General features: G+C 42.9%; 1 long non-coding RNA gene across 1 annotated transcript; it reads left to right on the plus strand.

Moving 5' to 3' along the window:
* Positions 1-1,250: 1,250 nt before the first annotated feature.
* Positions 1,251-16,792, plus strand: LOC109281685 (uncharacterized). Its single transcript, XR_009462798.1, has 4 exons — positions 1,251-2,455; positions 2,540-2,566; positions 4,474-5,736; positions 7,567-16,792. It is a non-coding gene; the product is annotated as an uncharacterized LOC109281685 (long non-coding RNA).
* The last annotated feature ends 1,552 nt before the right edge of the window (positions 16,793-18,344 follow it).

Raw genomic sequence — 18,344 nt, forward strand, 5'->3', positions numbered from 1 at the left:
GCAGGGTAAACAACTCTATGTCTGGTAGCAGGTGGAGCACCGTCCTCAGAAACAAACACTGCTGCAACTTCTGATACCCTCGCTGCATTATAATGCTGTCTGGAGGAGCTGCTGTTATTGTAAAAATAACAAGCAGCACTTGTTGGTTCTTTGTTTTCAGCAGCTGCTCTGGCGCTTTCTTCCTGCTCCACTTCTTGCACTGCTCTGTAAACTGTAACATATGGATCACAGCTCCCAAGCATTCCAGTCAAGCCCTGTAGTAAACATAGCTGTAAGCCTTCATTTCCAGGTCTCAACATCCTCTCACCCAGTGTCCATCCTTTAGTGTCCACTACAAAAAGCTGGCCATCACTTGACCTTTCATTGTCTTGCAAATATAATGCTCCGGTGCTATGCTCCATGACTTTTGAAACACTATGGCCCGGGATTTCTTTGTGCCTGTATGTTTGCTCCAAATGATGCAAACTTGCTACATGGGGGTAATCTGTTGCTCAAGGAAATCTGGTGTATAGAGACCTGGCAGATTTACTTTGCCACTGTGGCAGCCTCCCTTGAAATGGTTACCAATTTTAGTGCTAATTAAGTGTCTTGTGTGACAGTTCTGGCAAGCTATTGACATCTCACTGAAGTCAGTGACACAAAACAGCAGGGAGGAGTGTCTGTTCAGCATGGGGCTGGTGACCAGTGGCTCATGGTGTCCCTATGTCATGTGGTCTCTGCTGGTGTGGGCCCTCGGGTATGTGCCCCTCAGGGGCTTAAAAGTTGGACAGCCCTGGCTTACATTAAGTAATGTTTGGAAAGCACTTTGAAATCCAAGCTAAATAAGAATAAAACACCCTTTTACTTAAACATGTCAACAGTGCTTGCTTCTACTGCTCCCTTCAACACATTATTTTGCATGTTTATATTCATCTGACCCTGGAGTCTAATAGTACCTGTCCCTGCTCAGCTTCAGCTATGGCCTTGAGCAAACCTTCTTAAAAGTGCCACCAGAGTGACTAGATCCAGTGGTAACAGATGGTGGAAAGAGGAAAAGAACTGGTCACCATTTTTGTCTTGAAACTTTTCTCCAAGGAACCTTTTTTAAAATGGTAGTGTAAGAGTGCTGTTGCAGCTGTGATGGCCCAGAAATTATTGGACCAACTATGCACTTGGGATAAAGTTAGACAAGCTTTTGAATGCAAGACATTCTTCCTCAGGGCTTCCTCGGGTCTCCCCAGGAAGAGGACCTGAGGAAGAAGGTCTTGCATTCGAAAGTTTTTCAAACTTTATCTCAATTACACAGTTGGTCCAGTAAAAGACACCCCATTTAAGACATCCTTTATTAAACTGAATGTTTCTGCAGAAAAAAATATTGTCTCTTTTGAATTTAGGGGAGAATTAAAAGAAAAAAAACCCTTCAAAAAAAAAATCAAGTTTCCTAAATCAGTATTTTTCTAAGCAAGGAAGAGCACTCTTACTCTGCCAGCCAAGCAGGAGGGTGGGCACTGAGGGAGGACTATTTACAAAGCCAAGAAAAAAGAGAGCTCCTGTCTGCTTTTACCTCCCTGATCTCTGCTCAGCCTGGCTTCTGCCTTTGCCTGCATCATAAGTTGTACTGTGTCCTGTGCCACCAAGAGCACAAAGACTGCTCCTTTTAAACTGAACTACTCCCAGCTTTTAAAATGTCAATTCTAACACCACATGCAAATACGGACCTCCTGGGCGAGGAGTTTTGCACAGATGAGCTCACTGCTTGGAGAAGCAAACTGCTGGGTGGTGGGCACAACACTCCCTCTTTTTGTGTGTGGAAGAAACCTAGGTGGACGACAATGAAGGAATATTACCTATGTCTGCTTTTATTCTTGCTCAAAGGCTGGTGTTGAGAAGATTATGGGCTGAATTCATTTTTGGTTTCACACTGAAGTCAGCAGAGTTAGACCAGGGCTGTGTTTGGCGGTATTTCTGTATCCTGCAGTTCAGCATGGAATATGTCATCGTTTGACACAGTGTTCAGCATGTTTAGTTGTATAACTGCTAGAACAGATAAAGAATCAGCCAAGCAAACAATGAAATATGAAAACGGTTCTCGTAAAAACATCCCAGCCTCAGGGAATGCATCTGCCAAGACTGCTCCGTGGTGACATGAATGGACACAGCAGTTAACTGCACTCCAAGCGGAGGGAGGATTACAAGGAGGTGGGGAAAGCAAAAGAAGCCAGTGTGATACTGCCAACAACAGCAGGTTGCAATACTTAATCTCAGGGCTTGTGCCAATGTGCTTCGAAGCTGCTGTTGTTTTTATGAGGAAAAATGCAGAAAAGACTAATCTGTGTATTTATGTCTGTCTGGAAATGTTATAAGTGCTGTGCGGTCATTCCCATTCCAGAACCAAGGGGTCGGTATTCCCATGATGTGCAGACTGGAAGATGCTGCCAGATCTCAGCTCCTGCGCATGGTAGCAGAGACAGAGAGAGTGAGTAAATGGAGGGATTCAACAGGCTGGGGCTTGGGTCACCCAGGGATTGTGCTAACATGATCCTTTTTTTTCATTTCCTAGGAGCGGGATTTTCCTGGGCTGATTTAGGTGCGTGCAACATTTTTTCTCTCCAACAAGTTCTAGAGAATGAACGTTGACCTTGTTACTACAGGAAGCCCTGATTGCACAATGCCACAATTTCATTTTGGACCGTGAGTGTAATTCATACTGTTGCCATTTTTGGTGAACGTAGTGTTCAGGAAATGTGGTGGAGTGAAAGCCTGGAGGCTGAAGGCCTTTATTTATTCACCAGACAAGTGCATCAGGGGCATAAACTTCTTCATACTACAACAACCATAAGCCTGACCCAGAACAGTGGTCACCACTAAGATGGTGTGGTTTAGTAATGGTGGGTATGGCTCATTAGCTGAGATACTGAACTTCTCTTCTCAGATGCCATAGCATGGTGACTGCTTGTCAGTGATGACTTTTAAGGGTAACCACCGTAAGTTGGTCTTTATGCCCATACAACCTGGCATCTCTCTTTTGACAACAAGGGAGTTAATTGTGGCACGCTCTTTTGTTGTGTGAATACATCTCCACTTGCTGCTAAATTGAGATCCCTGGTATCTCACATATGCCATCAAAGAGCAATGACTTAAATCAGGTTTGATATGGCAACACAGGGAGGGGAGAAGTTCGATAGCCCTTAGCTTATTACCAGTCCCTGGAGCCACCCAGTCTTCCTCCACACAACAAATGACAGGTAGAAGTGTGAAGATAACACAAGGAGAAGTTGGGGGAGTAGCTGATATCACTAAAAAGGGAAGCAGGCAGGGCCAGAAGCTCCGGTAATAACTAGAGCAAGATGGGAAGCAGATTGACTACTCAGCATTTGAAAGGTCTGGAGAAGGGTGGGTTTGGATACATCTGGACATGCAGCCCCTGAGGGGAGAAAATGATCATAATGATTTGCTGCTACTTCAAGCTATTATTAGGTTGCACAAAATAGAGCACACTGATCTGTCTTTTGTATCAGATCCTGCTATGGCAGTCTCCATGCTGTCTAAAGGTTTGTTTGATGGTCTGTCTCCAGTGGTTTGTATACAGCTTTGCCTAAATCCAGCCAAAGGATAACTACTTCTGATTGGTAAAAAGACTGTGACATGTAGGAGTAAGCCTCTCTGGCGCTCCCTGTGCATAGGACAGTTATTTGGCAGCTGATTCTGCCAGGGACCTGGGGGTTTTAGTTGAGGGTTTTTTTGTTCAAGTATCTCTGTCACTCCATGCTCAACTTCTTCCTTCTCCATAAACTACAGCAGAGAAGAAATATTTGTTTCCACATGGCAGTGCTGCATAAGTGGCCTCGCGGGATATTGAATTCCTGTGGTTAGAGTCACACACATCTGTGGAAACTGTGGAGTCCCTCTTTGTCATGAAGCTGGTTCCATTAACTACAAGCTGCATGTGCTGACAGGTAGTTAGGAGAGATGATCAAACCGCTCCAGACAATGCATGTCACGTTATTTGAAGCAGCTGACTCTGTAACTTTTAAAAATACATTTGTTGTGCATGTGGGCAAACCTGTGAGCAATGATGCGCATGCACTGTGTATATTGCCTCCATTAAATTTTATATATGCACTGGGGAGAGCTTTACTTCCCTTGCAGCCCACTCTTGCTCCCTTAGTGTGAGTTGGCTGAACAAACAAAACCTGCTTGATTGGGTGAGTGCTTAGAGGAGAGAGACTGCAGTAAAGGGCGCTGGTGATTTAGCAGAAGACATTTCCAATAGTATTGAATCAATACCCTCCAATGCTAGAGTCCCTTTGGAGCTTGAGGCATTATCTTTTAGATGAGAAGTAAAATAACAATAATGTTTGCATCTAAATAACAGGATATTGTTTCCAGGTTCCTGGAAGCTGCCACGGCTTATATCAGAAGAGTAGAAAAGCCAAACTTGGTGTCCTTGCCAGATTCCAAATAACAATCCCTTTCTCTACTTTCTCCCTGCAGTTTCCATGAGACACGGGAAAGGATGGGCCATATGATTAAGGTGCTGAACTGTTACTTAGGATAGCTGGTTTCAATTCCCGGCTCTGCTCACCGTTGTGACTTCCCCCATCTTCTTTTCTCAGGTGGAGGTGTTGTGAGCATTCATTAATGTTTGCAGACTGCTTAAACTCTATGGTGATGAGTCCTTAGGAACGTGTGGCTGGACATGTAATTCTTCATCTCTTGTTCTAAAGACTGTCATGCCATTACTCTGTGGTGTTCAAACATTTACCATGCTCTTCCCAAGAAAGAGTTGATATTAATTGGTGTTGTGGGTGGGTAAAATTACTCTTGCAAGTATGTATCTCAAATTAGTTGTAAGTGTGCCATAGTATATAGAATAAATGTGGGCCATAAATCATCATTAACATCTGCTGGAAAATGCATCAGTGCCCCAGCAATTTTAGCTTACTTTGTCAGAGTGCTTGACACAAGCCCTGTGATCCACATCATATAGTACATACAGGATACAGTAATCTATAACACTGCCTTTCCCTGATTATTTTTTCATGCAAACTTTGCCTTAATGAATTTGTCAATATCAAGCAACTTTCTTTCCCCAAACAATGTTGTTGGTAATCCACAAGTTGTTATTCTTGGAGCACCGGTTTAACAAAAGCCAGTCTCTTTGTCAGAATTTTGCTGCTTTCATATTTTTATTGCAGAATTGCACAAAAATATTTGGCTTGTCTAATCGTAACTGGATGACATGGTATATATGGTTGACAATGTGTCATCTCATTATTCCTACAAAAATAAACTTTAGCAGGGTTTTCTTCACCTTTGTCCCCTGGCATTCTGTTAATTCAAATTTGAGAATGCGGAATGGAAATGAAACTTTCCTAATAACACAAAACAAATGAGTGTCATCTAACGGCAGCCCTATAAGAGTATCATAGTTCATTAATCTATATGTGTGTTTATTAATCTCTCTGTCTTTTTAGCTATATGGATCTAGATTTGCAAATTGCACTGTACTGTACAGCTAGCATCTGTAGCTTCATAGATCTTAACAACAGAGGACTGGAAGGGACCTCTCTGGGCCTCAGGTCCAGGTCCTGCTATTTCAGGCAACTACCTCATATAAGCCCTTTCACAAGAGGGATTTAAGGCTAGACCTGTATGATTCTCTAGTCTGCACAACACAGGCCAGAGAGCGAGCTAGAAAGGCGTCTCATCTTGATTTACAGAATTCTGTTGATGGAGAGACAACTACGATCTGTGGTAAGTTGTTTCAATGGTTATTGTTAAATTTGCACTTTATTTCTACTTCATTCAGATGTGGTAGGAGAAAGGGTATTGAGGGGTAGGAACGTGGAAGTTTGGGGATAGACGGCTCTAAAAAGCCAGTTAGAAGTCATGGTGTAGACAGAAGAGATGGCTGCTGGGATGAGGCTTGAAGAACTGGGGAGGTGGCTAGGAGCTAAGGATAGAAGCTCGTTCCAGATTATTTCTCAGCTGAGAGAGAACTGCTTTCACGGCTCTGTGCAGGGAGCAAAAACTTCCAAATCTGGGTTTAGGAATTACATTCTGCTCTGTCAAAGAGAGATTTTGGCTTTATAAATATAGGATTTGTTCAATTGTATTAGTACTTTCAGCTGTAGTCTATTAGTCTGTCTGCAATAATGGCCCATAGCTCATCCTTCTGCAGAAGGAGAATAGTACCCCTAATATAACGCACCAAGCCAGTTGTATGTGAGGAATCAGTTCTTACCCTGCAGCACGATGTCCTATTTTACTTATGGTAGGTGCCTCAACTTCAGATACAATATAATTATCCTATAATTATCCTGACCCGTATTCATTCAAGCAAAAGTGTTTGACTTAATGACAGCCTCTGATTACAGAACTCAGTGGGCTCACTGTATACTGTGTGAAGAATAGTTTCCTTGCTGACCCAAAGCAAGATTAGGACCTCACTGAATAATGGAAAGGGAAACTCTGAAGTTTACAAGGACCTTAAGGCATCCTGAGATTGACTCCTAGATACTGAATCTGACTGGTTAGGGCCATACGAAGTGACCCAAGAAATACAGTAGGAACAATTTCCTGCCTCAGTCACAGGGTCTACCGTTCTCTGTTGGGTTTATCATTGCCAGAGAAGTTCATGGATGTAGTTTTCTAAATGGAAACAAATGAATATGGCTTTTTTGTGAGCCAGAATAGGGGCTGTGCAGTTCATTGGTATGTCTGATATCACAGAAGCCACTTCTGCATGTACACTTAGGGGGGAAAGGCTGCTGGTTGTGAGGTGCACAACTTTCAGTCATAAAGAGAAACCATTTACTAGAAAAATCAAATTTTCATGGCTAGCAAATCCTGATCTGTTTAGTTAATGCTCTCCATGTGTCAATGATCCAGTACACATCTGGGTGCACTAGGTGGCAGCCTCTGACCACATGACGTAGTACCTCTGTCCCAGCGTTTGCTGAGGATGTAACAGCAGGTGGAGAGCATATTTCCTCTGATAAGCCAAAAGCAAGAGTCCAAAAGATTTCTATCTAAAGATGGTATGTAATTCAGTATCAAATGCAAAACAGTCCTCAGCATACTACACTGATGAGTGAGAGAATTACATTTAGTGATTGAATAAGAGGAATGAGCATTTTACTATTTAAATATCTACGAGACATGCATTCAGATATGGAAAGAATGCCAATGGAAACTGCTTAGCAACTCCTCCCCGGTCCTTTTATATTCAATACATTTTAAATGGAATTGTCTGTTAACTCATGGACATTCGCTCTCATGTCCTTGAACTGTCCTGATGTAGAATGGTTTTGTTCTTGTTTGGAGGCTTTACATATAGCAAATTGCAGGTGCATGCGTGTAGAAAGCAGAATTGTCTCTGAGTTCAGAATCCAGAATCTTTAGCCCCAAACCTAGCCTAGTCCTTAAGCTAAGAAGGAACTCTGTTATCTACCAGTAAGAAGCAGAGCGTTATAGTTATTGGGGACAGCCATAATGCAGGGCATCATCAGTAATAATAATGTGTAGTGTTTCATAGCACTTGCCTTTAGGACAGCTAAAAGGGAATTTATCTCATTTTTACAGATAGAGACCCTGAGACACAGTAGAGAAGAAGTGGCTCGTCCAAGGTCCCAGCAGGCAAAGCTGGCAAAGGACTCTTGCTTCCTTGAATCCCAGTCCAGTGTTTTACCCATTAGGGACTCTCACATGTGTGGGCACGTGCACGTGCAACCACCTGCACACACACCTCCACATGTACAGCCCCCTAATGCACAGACAACTTGGCTCATGAAATGCTCAGAAAAAGCTTGATTGATCTTGAACTCAAGATCTGGGTGGAATTTTACAGCAAAATTGTAGATTTTTTGCTATTCTTCAGCCAATACTGGGCCACTCTCTGCTAAAAAGAAGGGAGACTCCACAACAGAAGAGCTCTAAGAAAGAGAGACCCAACTGCTTCTTTAAAGTTGAAAGGCCCATTATGATGCTGAAGACTGTTCTCATTGAAGGCAGTGCAAGTTTTCCATTAACTTCAACAGGAGCATCTTTTTCAAGATACACCGTGTGACATAATGCCATCGTCAGCATCTGATTAAGTGAACTTGATTTCACAAAAGCTTATGCTTTCTATATATATATCTTCTTTGTTAGTCTATAAAGGTACATATTTACCCTGCCTTCTGACAGACTTCATACTAACATGGCTGACTACGTCTTTCGTAATTTGAAAGACCTGCAAGAAATGAACTGTCTTAGAAAATCAGTAGCCCAGATTTCAGCTTTTTATCTTTTAAAAGAATTCATTTGCTTGTCTTTATTAAGGAGCATGAGGTGGCAGCCTCAAACCAGAGGCCACAGCTTGACCAGTATAGCTGCTTATCCTACCTGCTACCCTACAGCTGGTCATGCAGGTTGGTCAAGGCTGTCCTGAAGCCTCCACCAGGGCCTAGCCCTCTGGCCACTCACTGGCACTCGAGTGGCTGGCCAGGGTTAGCCGATCCTCCTCTTTCCCCATATAAACCCCTGCACAGGAACAAGAAGTGTCTGGACAACAGGATTTAACTTGATCTTACATTGCTCCCTGCTGTTCCTAGATCTTGCTCTTGGCTGAGCTCCTGGCTTCCTGACCGAGCCTGTACCTGGATTCTGTTCATTTCTCTTGACCCTGGTTGGCATCTTGACTCCCTGAGTGGCCCCAGACCTGGCTGCCCATCACTTGGTGTGGCAAAGAGAGGCTGCAGTGTGAGGAGTCAGATTCACGTTTTCTATGCATTGGGAAGTATTCTGCTTCATTCCTAAGTCATAGAGATAAGTATGAAAGATGGGTCCAAACAAGAATCCTGGAGGGAGTGGCTTCTGGAGCTGTGGGAAAGTTTGGGTATAGATTTGTTTCCAGACCCAAACTTGCAGCAGGCCTCTTGGTGTAGTGAACAGAACTAGGAGCCTGAGTCCAAACTTTCCTTGTACTTGAAGGAAAGCTCATCGCTCGTTCTTTGTGTAGTTTGATATTTGGGATTTCCATACCTTTTGTCACAACACAGTGCTGGACAATCCTGACACAATATGTTCCGCCATATGTTCTGCCTGACACACATGTTCTGCCATATGTTTATTTGGATATCTCACCAATAAAAAAAGTAGCACATGAGTGATGTTGTAGCAAGAATTGTTGGGATTGATATATTTTATTGGACCACTTGCATAGTTGGGATAGATTTTAGACCAGCTTTTTGGAAATAAAAAAGTCTCTGAGCTGACTACCTCTCTATGCCTGAGGGAGGGTATCTTGTGCCTAAAATGTGGTCTAAAATCTCTTCCCAGCTATGCAGTTGGTCCAATACAAGATATCACCATAAAAATCCTTGCCTTTCACATCTAAAAAGGGCAATTTTTTTAAAATCCAGAAACTGCACCATGTGCTTCCTGTTTCACATACATACAAGTACAAATTTACTCTTTTTAGCTGGTTGCAGCCATAGTTCCCTCTGATTTGGTTTTCAGAAGAGAGGATTAATTTTGTCTGTACTAGCCACCACTACAAGCCTTGTCACTTGTAACACACCCTGCTGAAATGGTTTGATTTCTTAAGAGCTACAAGCCATTGAGATCAGGGATTATTTTCTCCTGGAAAACCTTCCTGAACAAAAAACAGTGTTTGTAATCTATGTTTTGGAGTAGCAAATGGATGTGTAACCAGCTAGGCTAGCCTTTTGCTTTCTAGTATAAGAATGCAGTAGCAGAACTAAGGGGATGGAGGGAGACCGGGGCACAAGCCCAGGCACTGAGTTGGGGGTGTGTGTGCAAAAATACAGCTGCTGCCATCAAAAAGGCAAACAAAATGTTAGGGATTATTAAAAAGGGAATTATGAACAAGACAGAAAGTATCATTATGCCCCTTTATAAGTCTGTGGTGTGCTTGTATCTTGAATGCTGTGCCCAGTGCTGGTCCCCAAAGGATACAGAAGAGCTAAAGAAAGTACAGAGAAGGTCAACAAGGATGATCAGCTGCATGGAGGGGCTTCCATGCCCCTTCTGTGTTTCCATATGAGGAAAGGCTAAAGAGGTTAGACCTATTCAGTCTGGAAAAGAAACTCTTGAAGGGGAACATCATAAGGGTTTACAAAATAGTAATGGTTGAAGAGAAAGTAAATAGGGATTTATGTTGTGACAGGGCCTGCCTCTTTAAGAAGAGATGTATGATATCTGTGAGGCATGGGTATTGGGGAGGATGGAGCCCACATAATTAGCCCTTAAGACGATGAGCCGTGACACTTGGGTTAATCAGTATGAGATCTTGCTTGGGAACCTCTGGGGCAGCCTTGCTTTTTCTAAAAGAGAAATACCTGAAAGTGTAGCAGGCAAGGGGAAAGGGAGATTGCCCAAAGACAGCAACATTGATAAGGGCTGAGCGGTGCCGGGGCATCACGGTCACCCCTGGAGTGGGGACCCTGTTACATATGTACTGTCTCTCACAATACAAGAACTAGGGGTCACAAAAGAAAACTGATAGGATTTGGCCACATGGGCTCCATAAAAATACCTGAGCAAAAATTGGCATAACTTTTGCCTGAAATCTGAAAGTGGATACCTGGCTGGGTAAACCCATCTGAATCCATAAGTCACTTCCCATATGTTTGTGAGTTTTTATGGGCATCAGTTGTAGACCTGCAGGTTCCTCATGACTTGACTGCTTCAACCAAGTATGCCCTCTTCACACAATGTCCAACCTCTCCTCCCTGATTGACTATTTCCACTCTCCCTCATCCGTTCACTCTCCCTTCCTCCAGGACCTCACTAAAATCTTAGCTTGGTACCTCTCTTTAGCAAGAGTGTGATCAATGTGCCTTTTCCCTGGAGACAGGTTGGGAAAGGGTCCAAGCAGAGCCCAAATGATTTTCCAGGCATGGGATGAAAGAAACACAAGAATGCACACACGCCCAAACCGTGCTGCCACCTCATGGGTGCTCCACGGTGAAACTAGGGCTTTAGTATTGCTCATTAGATGCAGAGACATTTGCTTGCTGGCCAGAACTGTACAAATGCCTCCTCATTACAGTTCTGTTTTTAAGGGCTGCACACAAAAAGGCACAGAACTGGGAGTGTGAGAAAGATGTGAGCAGTTTGGGCTGTTGTATATCCATAACTATAAGCCTAAACCCGAAGTTTGAGTTCACATTTGTAATATTCTGTCTCACTCTGTCGGCTCAGGGGCAGTCTGCTGCCGAGAGAAGCTTGAAGTAGCGTCCAACTATAGCAGGTGAATTTTCCCTTGTTAATGCTTAATTGTTTCCAATAGCAATCCTACCAGACACTGCTCCGTCTCGACTGGAATCCGCTGGAGCTGGAGCTCACTCAGAAAGTGCCTCAGCTCAATCACTTGTTTTTAGATTGTCTGCGAAAAAAGAAAAAAAAGAAAAAAAGAAAAAGAAAAAAGAAATCCCAGGAAAAATTAACATTTCTGAGAACGATGGTTGTTTGCTATTTCATTTCAATTTTATATAAAATATTTGGGTTGGCTGGAGTGGGGCTGCCAGGTGGCTAAACATGCCGAGTGAGTGCGGTCAGCGCTTGGGACACGCATGGGGCTAAAAGCATCCAAAAAATTACTTCTGACCTTCATTTGGTCTGCCAATCACTGCTGGCTGCTCTTACATCACATTTTTCAGCAGCCAATAATGGATTCATAGAAGTTAGGGATGGAAAAGACCCATTAGATCATCCAGTCCATTTTCCCCTGTTCCCCAAAGGTTAACCCAGAACCGTTCCCATTAGTATATTTGCTAGTGCTGTGTCCAGTCTCATTTGAAATGACGCAAGTGATGGGGCTGCCAGCATTTCCCTCTGGGAATCTATTCCGCAGTCTAATGGGGTTCATTGTTAAATCTTTCCTGATATTCAGCCTAACATTTTCTTTTGCTTAGTTTCATCCCATTACCCACTTGCACCACTCTAAACAATTCCTCTCCCTTTCTCTTGTCTGGAACAATAGTCCTTTGTACTTCTCAAATGCCTTTCAGCTGAGAAGCCAACAGAGGTTTGCGAAAGTGAATTCTGTTGTACCCATTTCACATATGAAGAAACTGCAGCACAGAGGTTATGGGACTGGGTGATGTGCCCGTCTGGGTGATGACTAGAATCAGGAATGATTGCAATTACACCTGGCTCACTTTTCCAGGCATTTGGTACCCAGCTTGCCACAAGTTATCATTGTTTCTAAAGGCCCATTTTTGCCTTTCCAGTTTAAGCAACAAGGAGAGAGTTGAAAATGAGTAGAAAAAAAGAGGGAAATATCTCAAAGTTAAATATTATACTTAGCAATTTCTCTACACTTCATTTTATGAGGTGGTGATTTTGAAGGTCTCTCTCACCTTTCACCCATAAACCCCCTCTTGTTACTGTTTATAGTTCACATCCTTTCAGGTGTTTTTCTTCTGTATTCACAACGGGCAGGTTGCTAGTATCCTCTGACTAGATAATATTCCCAACCAAACTTCAGGAAGTAAACAGATTTTTGTAGTAGTTTGAATTAAGCAACAAGCTACGCAGCTGGATCGCATCTCTGTGACAAGTTGAACCAAAGTCCCAAAATGGGCTTTGAGGACCAGCCCATGGATGGTCCAAAGCAGCAGTTCTTTCTTATAGTCGAGTGTTTTCAAAATAACTTTCTGACCTTTTGGATGAGATCCTATTAGCTGGGAGACATTCAGCACCCTCGGTGGAGGTGCTTATTGAAGTAAATCAAATACTAAATCTGCAATGCACCTCTACATAAACTTCTATTAATTTTGATTTAAGGCATTCTTATGTGGCTAGGGCCCAATCCTATAAGGTCCCTTGAGGACTGGGCCCTCAGAAACTAGAGATGGAAAAGACCTACAAGATTAGATCATCTCGTTCATTCCCTTGCCAATGCAAGATTGTTCCCCACAGTATATTTTCCAGTGCTTTGTCCAGACTGGTCTTATTTTTAAATGATTCATATGATAGGGTTTCCTCCAGTTCCATTGGTGACTGGATAATTGCCAGAAAAAATTTTAGAACACTATTTTTTTTCATACTTTGACTTTTCTATCTTTGGATCATCCAGGATTGTGAGGGCTGCAATTTGTACTGAACAGAACTGGCAGTAGATTCACTGGCTGCAGAGGCAAGTTTAAGGACTTTGCTCTGACCTCCCAAGACAGCCAAATCCCCAAAGGAAGCCAATGGGAGTGCTGCTTGAGTGAGGACTTGGGGTTGGGCCTTCAAAGCGAAACTTCTCCACGGAGGACAGATGTGGATTATTTTGCAAACACCTTTGCAAGCTTTTCTATTAATGGTTGTGGTAAAGCTAGGATTTATGTCCTAACGGTTGAACTTTGCAACTGGTGACTGTGACTGCTTTCCTATTTGAATTTACACTGACAGTTGAATTTCAGGGGAGTATGCTGGGCCTGTGACCAAACAGTGCTCGCCAAATAGCGGTGGAGGAACTAGACTGCCTGGGTGCGTTGCTGATTGCTGTGCCTCTTGCTCTAGTGTACTGTGTCATAAACACTTCAGTTATTTATTACTGCACAATGTTCTTGCTCCCTTACAAGTTGTCATTGTCCTGCGTTCTGTTTTGAAGCCTTGGATACAGATGTTCATGTTCTTGCTGCCTTGAATTTCATTGGGAATAAATTATCTTGAAAAAAGAGTGGGAGGAAGTTTAATGACTAGGTTTACAAGGCTGTCAGGACTTGGTGGATGAATTTTCTGTCAGCGGTTACGACACACCCTGAACTCTCCAGCGGGATAATTCCCAGCAGGGCTGTACCCCAGGGTAAAGTCTCCACCCTGCTGAAATCAATGGCAAAACACCTGCCGGCTTCAGTGGAGCTAGGATTTCACCCCATAGCTTTTCATCTTGTTTCAGGCTCTTTTTTCTCCTTGTCCCTCCCAACCAGGATTTCTTCTCCCTTTGGGCTCACTCCTGATTCTTGTGGTTGCCCATCTCCCTTTTTCTTTCAGGTCCTTCTTCCACTTCAATGCACCCTGTAGGTGAATTTGTGTGCGGTCCCTCCAGGAACCAGCACACACGGGACAGGGTGGGGGACCTTTAAGCCACTTTGTTGATGGAGTTCTGGTCTGGGGCTGAAACAACTTGATTGACTTAATCGAGTGCTTTGCCCCCTGGGGTCACAACTTCCTTTCCTTGTTTGTGCCCTTGTGCGAAGCAGAATTGACAGATTTGTCGGGGTCTGACAGGGCTATGCTGCGAGCACTTCTGCTGTGGCCTCAATGTGTCAACTGTGCACCTTAGCACCCATACCACCCCAGCCCCCTGAGTCCCTACTAAGGAAAGCAGCATAGTAAGAATCAAACTGGCTTAGCAAGGAAAAAAGACCGTGAGCAAATGGCTTTACCATTCAGAAAGTTATGGAGGAGAAAGAGGGCCTCTTGATGTGTTATTGAGGATCAGAAACATTAACAGAGGAGAGAAAATGTTGAGCCAACTGACAAAGAGATAGTGGTTGAGGTCAGTAGAAAGGGTAACATCAAAAGGGAAATGGTGTGGCCTAAAAAGAGAGCCCTGAAGTGGGCACCCATGGGATATAGATTTGGGAGAGCAGTCACTGAAGAAGATATGGTCGGAAAGTAACTTGGCGAAGGCAGAACCACAAAAGAGAACAGGATTCAGTTCCCCTGCCTTTGGGCATGTTGGACAGGTGGGGCTGTTTTCAGTAGAAGTGGGGTCTTTGCACTTCTTATTTCACATCAGTCCCTGAAAAAAATGAGCTCAGACCTGCTCTCTCTTGGCACAGTAAACTTAATAGGTTTAATATGGATTGCCAGATATCACACATCATTGTAGGATAAATTGCACTCTAGTGTGATTAACCTTAAAAAGAAAGCTGAGTTTTCATTGGCATTGTTATTTTCTTTTAATTAAATGAGTGGCAAAACATAATTTCCTCCCCTTTCTATTAGCCAACTGCAACACAGTCTTATCAAATGAGATCTAACAGTGCTTCGCCTCACTGTATGTTCTTTCAAAGATCACTACATATGGTTCTCATTCTTTTTCCCATAGGAGGTTGGAGGCTGGAATAATTTGTCTGTCGATATTAGGTTGGCACCTAGTTTTGTCCTGTTTTAGAAGCAGTCACCCAGCTGGTTTAGCAGAGTGGTTACAGAGAGGCTTTTAGCAGGTGACATTTACATACTCCTGTGTTACGTTACACTTCATCTGTGTGTGCATGGTATTACTTACATAGATAAAATGTGTGAAAGGAACACAATGAACGGCTGTCCTCGAAACTTCCTAGCCCTGTTCAATTACTGAGGCCTTTGTTACGTGGAGGAAAAGATCATGTGGCAACTTGTATCAGGTTTAGTAGGAGTAAAATTATGATTATAAATACTTTGGTCTGAAAATATAATGCGCTGTTACCAGATAATCTGCAGAATAAAGGAGGTATTCATTCAGTGTTGATTGAAATAGAAAACTGACCACAAAATAAATAACAGGAGTTCTGACACAAATTAACCAAAGCAAGATAATTAAAAATAGAGGCTGGCAACTGGCACAAAGGAATTCATTCCAGCTCCATCTATACAGTAGGTCACTCTTAGGTGTTAAGTTATATCTTGAACCTGCAGCGTGGTTAATACTAACTTGACAGGTTTTGATGTCATTTCCTGGAGCAACTGTACCAGCGACTGTAATCCACACTTGGACTTGCATTATTTTCCCCACAAAGAGCAGTTGCATATTTTTGAGTCTGATGACTGTTATTTTAGGTTGAGATGAAGAAAACATGGAAATCCATCACAGCAGAAGAGACTGTGTATATGTCTGATTTCTCTGAACAGGTAGCAGCAACGTGTTGAACAAACTGACTGTGTATCTTCTTCCGAGCAGAACTCGTAGAAGCTTGAAAGTGCAGGCCGTATATGGAGGAAATAAAAGAGATATTGCATGATTTTGTAGCTTCAGAATACATACCAAAGAAGTCCCTTCTTCTGGAAGTCCATATAGCCTGTGTCTGCTAAACCTCAGGGAAGAGAAAAGGTTCATTTATTTTGTCTGGTAATTAATGGACAATGTGACTGTTTTTTCCTAGTCTACTTATTTATATACAGTTTAATGGGGTTCAAAGTGGGCCAGTTAGAGTAGGCTGAGAACTTTTCGTCCAAAGTATTTTGATTAAATATTAGATTTTAGATTTTTTTTTGGTGAATTATACTATTATACTATATTTCAGTTCATTTTTCAGTTTTTGGATGAAAAGTTGACATTCTTTGTCAGGGAGGAGTTAGCATTCAGTTATAAGTACTGACAGACAAACAAGAAACAAGGCCTGGTCCAAGGGATGGCAGCATAAACTGGCAAAACTTAAATATGCTTATTGAAATTATGACTGTTTACATTTAGCATTTCAGACATGCTCATTAGAACTTTCTTGACTTTTTAAAATACATCTGTTTGGGATGATCCAGTAAAAGATGGCCCAATCCATTTGCAAAACCATTTGAGTTTTTCACAGAAGAGACCCTTAGACCAGCTAATTTGACTTTCTGAATAAAACAGGCTTTTGAGTTTAAGCCATTTAGCTCAACACTTTGCACTGGCAAAAGCCTGACTTCCAGAAAGTATTCTAATCGTGCTCTGAAGACAGCAAGAAATGGCATTATGGGCAAAGCTGGGTCAGATATAAAGTCATGCCTGTTATTAGCAATTTTTGTTGGAAAGAAATTCTAACTAGAGTTACTGTGGTTTTGAACACAACATGGATACCTTTGGCACATATGTGCATTTTTGGGTATATACCTGAGCATGGACAGATCCAGAACAGAGGCAAGAGGTGGGGGAGGGAGGTGAGGGGGGCATGCAGCCACACCTGCTTCGGATGTATGATGCATGCTCAGTAAGCTCTTTGAGCTCACTGTCGTGTCAGCGTAGTGCGTACCACAGCTCCACCAGTATTGGGAGCTTCCTGAGCTCACCAGCTGATCTGTGCTGGCTCTGCCCAGAGCCACTGCTTCTCATGATTGCAGAATGCAGGTCGTGAGTGCTACCACCGTTTATCTCCTTTCTTTCCCCCTGAGCAGGGGAAAAGAGGGGATGAGAAGCAGACACACCCACTCCCTGAGCTCTAGAGCAGTATAAAAGCAGAGCTGGTGCTAATCAGGTTGTGAGTTCAGAGAGCTCACGGCACCTGCGAAACCCTGGTTTGAGCTGCACTGACATGCTGGTGATCTTAGAGAGCTCACTGCACATGCTCTGTGCAGCCAAAAGGGGCATGCAACTGTGCCCCTGAAACCCTCACCCTCCTTCCCACCCTAAATCTGCCCCTGCCCCTAAGGAACTGAAACAAATCCTTCACAGGTTACACTTACAGGGAGCCTTATTGGTGACATCCAGGATTATATCAGTCCATTGGAAAAATACAATGTCTCCAAAGGTTGAAATCTAGTATGATGAGAGGGTGCAGCTGGCATCTATGGAGAGAGTTGTATTTAGCCGATGTAACTTCTTCAGAAATTGTGGTGCAATTTGGAGACGTTTCTTAGGCTATTTTGGTAAGTAAATTATTGCTCCTTGCATGCTTTTATTTTCTTCTTCTATCTGTCCTTCCTTCAGGTTGATATATGCAGTTGACATATCTACAGTTCTGATTTTTTTGTTGCATTTATGTGCAAGATTGTGTTACATCTTGAGAAGCAAAGATCTGAATATTTCCCTTGGTTCTTTGTTCCAGTGGCCGATGTTAAAAAGTTGTGCCTTAGTTTTGAGTTGAATTTGTCTGACTTCAGCATCTAGCCATTGCACCTTGTTAAGCCATTATTCACTAAATTAAGGAGCCTTCAAATACTTAGTATTTCCTCTCTGAGGAGGTGCTTATATACTGTAGTCATCACCTGCCAGTCTTCTTTTTGATAAACTAATCAGATTGAGCTCCTTAAGGACTAAGTTCAACTTTTCTACTAAAATGTTTCCAGCTTAGAAAGACAGGATGGTAAAGGGCCTCCTGGGTGATTAAGTCCAGTCTGCTGAATTCACAGGCACATGTTAACCAAAGGACTCCCTCAAATTGCCACTTCAAACCCTCAAACATTGATGGGGAACAAAATCTGAAACACTATAAAACACCCTAAAAATGCCTCAGGTAAAAGCAGGACAGTAAGGGAACTGCCAACTTCCTGCCACTACCATGAGAGGGAAGTAGGAAAAGGATCGCGTCCCACCTGCAGAAGAAGGCAAAAAGCCCCATAAGTCCATGCCAGCCTGAGCTGGGGAAAAAGTCCTTCCTGATACAAAATTTGGTGGCCAGCATCCATCTGCATATGAGAGCAGGGCCTTCTAACTAGGAACCTCTGGGTTGACTAGTATGTAA

This window comes from Alligator mississippiensis, chromosome 1 (genome assembly GCF_030867095.1).
Source record: "Alligator mississippiensis isolate rAllMis1 chromosome 1, rAllMis1, whole genome shotgun sequence".
NCBI lineage: Eukaryota > Metazoa > Chordata > Crocodylia > Alligatoridae > Alligator > Alligator mississippiensis.